The sequence below is a fragment of the Gouania willdenowi genome, chromosome 14 (genome assembly GCF_900634775.1).
Source record: "Gouania willdenowi chromosome 14, fGouWil2.1, whole genome shotgun sequence".
NCBI lineage: Eukaryota > Metazoa > Chordata > Actinopteri > Blenniiformes > Gobiesocidae > Gouania > Gouania willdenowi.
The window spans coordinates 36,623,828-36,628,380 of record NC_041057.1 but is presented as its reverse complement, the minus strand read 5'-3'; the positions used below and the strand labels follow the sequence as shown (position 1 = coordinate 36,628,380).

Genomic DNA, 4,553 nt, shown 5'->3' with positions numbered 1-4,553 from the left:
TCATAAAAAACATCCATCAGACTCAGACATAACGCTGGATACAGAGACACACACATGGATTATTGTTAAAAACACCACATTTAAAACTCCAGATCTCATCAAACTCTAAACTGTCCAAATGATTTATAAAGTAAAGGTTTATTTCCAAAAGTGTTGCAGAAAAGATTTTTAGAGAGAGAAGTGGAAAATAATTTGTGTATAACAATATCAGGGGTTAAATTATGGAACTGCATAAGTGATGAAATAAAACAACATAAATCAGTTTAAAAAGTTTTTAAAATCATATATTGTTAGTAAATATAAGAATTACCAAGTACATGTCATATATACATTCATGTGTATATGTGTTTGATGTGAATGTATACACTGTATATAAAACTTGTGTAGAATAAAGAGTTAAAATAGTAATATAAGCTAAATATTTTGTGTGTGTGATTATCTAGAGAACCTTGTTTAGTTTTATTGTGATAAGGTAGGTTTGTATAAGCTTTGCTTCAAACTACACACTTTAAGGATTACACAGTTGAGTGTTTGTTTTTGTATTTTCTTATTGTGGAGAATGCTGGAATAAATAATAAATTAAATATTATTTTAATGCTTCTATGCAGTAAAAAAAGGAGGAAGATGTTAATGCAGATGTTCTTCATGGAACAGTCAGCGACACGGTTCATGGACCAGAACCAGGACCAGGACTACGTCCATGGTCCATAACCTCCAGCTCATGATGAACTCCTCAGCACTGGTGTTGATTCTGGAGGAGATAAAATCAGACTTTGGTCCTTTCTAATAAAAAACTCACTATCATTTAAGTAAATGTTAATATATATTGAGTTGATTTGTAAATCTATTTTTACTTTGTGTAAATAAAGTTATTTATTTTGTATTCTACAAGGACTTTGTGTGTTGTGTACTTGTAAACACACACATGTATTTTATTTCTATTCAGATCATTTAATTACTCTTTACATCCACTTTTTTGCCCAAAGATAGAAACATAACCTGCTGTAACACTATTAGGTTTGTATTTTTTATTTTGATACATTTATAGAATTGAAAAGTTCATATAATACTCACCTATTAAGAAGGACATTTAAATAGAATGTAATTAAGATTTCTTCAATTCAAAATGTATTGAAACAAATCAAACAGCAGCAATAGATATAAAACATGTTGGATCAATAAGGTGTCATTGATCATTAATAACACAAGTTAAACAACACAAACATTTTAATAAAGCATCTCTTCAGTCACACACAGTAAGTCCTTGGTCCAAATATATACAGTATGAATGAAATGACATCAGGACTCGTTAGTTTGACACAAACTTGTTCTGATTCTGTTCGTATTGAGTCCCACCAACAGCATGGTCACAGACGTGCACAGTCAGCATTAAGAGCATCTATAATGATAAACAAACATATCAAAATCAACTTATTGTCTTTATCTGCTGAACTTATGCAGGTGTAGTTGAAGCTACGTAGCTTAGCAAATGCTAACACGGTCATTGTTAAACAATAAAACGTCTGATAATTACCTGTGTTCACTAATGTTGTTGCAGATTCCTGTGACTCTGATGAAGACGTTACATTTGTTCAGCAGAATCTTTACGTAGGATAAGATGGTATTTATACGACGTCAACAGTCAAAACATGGGCTTCATTATCAATCAATCAATCAATCTTTATTTGTATAGCGCCAAATCATAACCAATGGTATCTCAAGACACTTTACAGTAGAGCAGTCTTAAGGACGGACTCTTCATGTTATGGATACACACATATGCATATATACGTATATACACATGTAATGGGGGTTGGGGAGGTACTGGGGAAGTTTGAATAACAATGAATTAACCAAAAGTTTATGGAGGGAGAGTAAAGCGACCGGGTGTGAGCACCTCTTAGTTACCAAGGAGGACAGCAACTGCGGAAGTCACAAATTTATTAAAAAGATTAAAGTAAAACAGATTAAAATGCCCACAAATTAAAATCAATGTATGTGTGGGGGCGAAATTATTAGTTATTCTTAAAAATATATTTACTCATATATTTTTAATCCTTAAGCCTTGGGTAACTTTCCATTGTGTGATTCTCATTTCTTCAACTTTGCTCTGGGTCAGACCGCCTTGTCCAAAGCACATGATATGCTTACACACACACTCACATAGTTCCCCAAAACATTCCCAAGGACAGATGCGTAGGCACTCTCCGTGTACGCACTCACATGGCTACACACACTCACATAGTCACATGCACTCCCCATACACATCCATTCATACACACAAACACATAAACGCACACCCCTCCGTTTCTATGACAATCAAGCAGATACCAGGACTGTTTGACCCAAGAAGAAGAAAATGTTTTTTTCTTCTTCTCTCTCCCCACCTCCTCCACTCTGTCCTGTCTTTATCTCCCAGGGGGGAGGAGGGAGGGGGAACTGCGGGGATATACATGTGTCAGAACTATGTGTCACTCGATCATCGGACCTCGGACCGGACGGTCACTACTTTTGTTCCATCTTTGTCTTTTTTTTTACTTAGCTTTAGAATAAACTTTTTCATAAAATCATCAATGCTCCGACTGGACTCCATCATTCAACCAGAGAAATAAATCATGTCTCCAAATGAGGTCAACCGCAAATCTTGCCGTAACAATGCTACAATCTATTAACGATGTGGGCTAAGGAACGAATAAAATAAGGGTAAAAGTCACTATCCACGATAAAGTGCAATGTGCAGCTATGCCCAGGTCCTCGCTCTCCCTTGTCCCAAGGCAGTAGATCCCTCTGGTCACAGGCTCAGGGTCCCCTGAAAATGCAAAACATAGGCCAGCACGGGGGTCCGAAAACTACGTCCGAGGGTGGGGTGTTGCCACGTCACTTACAGGGCAAGGCAGAGGTCCCCTCTGCCTCTGCGTATATGTGGCTCTTAACACTCCAATCAGTCTCAATACTTCCCGCTGGCTCCAGTCCTCCACACGCTGGGACCCCTACACAAAACAGCTATCGGCAGTCAAACTTCCCACAACAATATCGCCGATCTGACTTTGTCCAACAAGTGTTACTACGTTCCCATAGGGTACTCACACGGAAGGCAGAATCCTCCTCTGCCCCTGCGTGTATATCGCCTCGCAACACTTGTGATCCCGGCGTGCTTGTGGTCCCCGGTGCGTGTGCCATCCTGTGCCCTGGGAACCTGGGGAGGACCCACAGCTTCCCTCCGCTCCTTCTCCTGTCTGCCCCTTTTATTGTGCTCCAGCCACAGGTGCTGATTAACCTCAGGTGTGTTGATTAGCCTCAGGGGTTGGACATAGTCATGTGATGGTGTTGATCAAATGACAGCATGTGACTGGCAAGGTTCATAAAACAAAAGCTAAAATGCACTGCAAAAATAAAACCAATACAAAACACACTAAAAACACAGCACACAATAAAAAATAAAATACCATTTCACAGCAGGATCACACACATACATATGTATCCCACACCCAACATGAATTCATCATGGCGGCAAGGAAAACCCTCTGTTAAGCAGCAGGAACCTTGTGTGGATCCCATTCCTATGATGAACAGCCATCCACGTTATGCTGTGTTGGGTGTGTGCAGAGGAAAGGGTGGAGACAGAGTTGTTGAGACTCTGTAACTCCACACTGAGGATCCCACGGACCTGCAAGACAAAAGCCAGAAGGAGAACAGGAGCAAACACACAAGGGAAGAAGCAGACATAGAGGGAGTGTTAGAGAGAGGAATGGGACCCTCTCCGGTCCCTCTCTAACCTAAATGACCTCTCTCTTAACGCCCTCTCCAACCTCTCTCCAACCGAGCATGCCAGACCCCCCCCCCCGGCAGTCTATGCCTATTGCATCTTAATTATGAGCTATGAGCTGGTTCCTAACTAAAAGCTTTACCAAAGAGGAATGTTTTGAGCCTAACCTTAAAGGTAGAGAGGGTGTCTGCCCCCCGAACCGTGGTTGGTAGATGGTTCCAGAGAAGTGGGGCCTGATAACTGAAAGCTCTTCCTCCTATACTACTTTTAGAGATGAATGGAACAACGAGTAGTCCAGCATTTTGAGAGCGTAGTGTTCTGGGGGGATTGTATGGCACTACAAGCTCCTTGAGATAGACTGGTGCCTGTCCATTTAGGGCTTTATAAGTGAGAAGAAGAATCTTGAATTCTATTCTATATTTTATGGGAAGCCAATGCAGAGAGGCTAATACAGGAGTAATGTGATCTCTTCTCCTAGTTTTAGTCAGTACACGTGCTGCAGCATTTTGAACCAGCTGAAGTGTCTTAAGCGACTTGCTCGGGCAGCCTGCTAAAAGAGAATTACAATAATCCAGTCTAGAGGTAACAAAAGCATGGACTAGTTTTTCGGCGTCGCCCTGAGACAGGATAGATCTGATTTTAGCAATGTTACGGAGATGAAAGAAGGCAGTTCTTGAAGTTTGTTTTATGTGAGAGTTGAAGGATAAATCCTGATCAAATAGAACCCCAAGGTTTCTAACAGTTGTGCTTTGTGCCAGAGTAATGCCATCTAGGGCAGTTAGGCTAG

General features: G+C 40.2%; 1 long non-coding RNA gene across 1 annotated transcript; it reads right to left on the bottom strand.

Annotated features, from left to right (window-relative positions):
- Nucleotides 1–433: 433 nt before the first annotated feature.
- LOC114476116 (uncharacterized) lies at nt 434–2,445 on the bottom strand. Its single transcript, XR_003675536.1, has 3 exons — nt 1,535–2,445; nt 1,326–1,399; nt 434–751 (listed from the first exon to the last, which is right to left on the bottom strand). It is a non-coding gene; the product is annotated as an uncharacterized LOC114476116 (long non-coding RNA).
- Nucleotides 2,446–4,553: the final 2,108 nt, after the last annotated feature.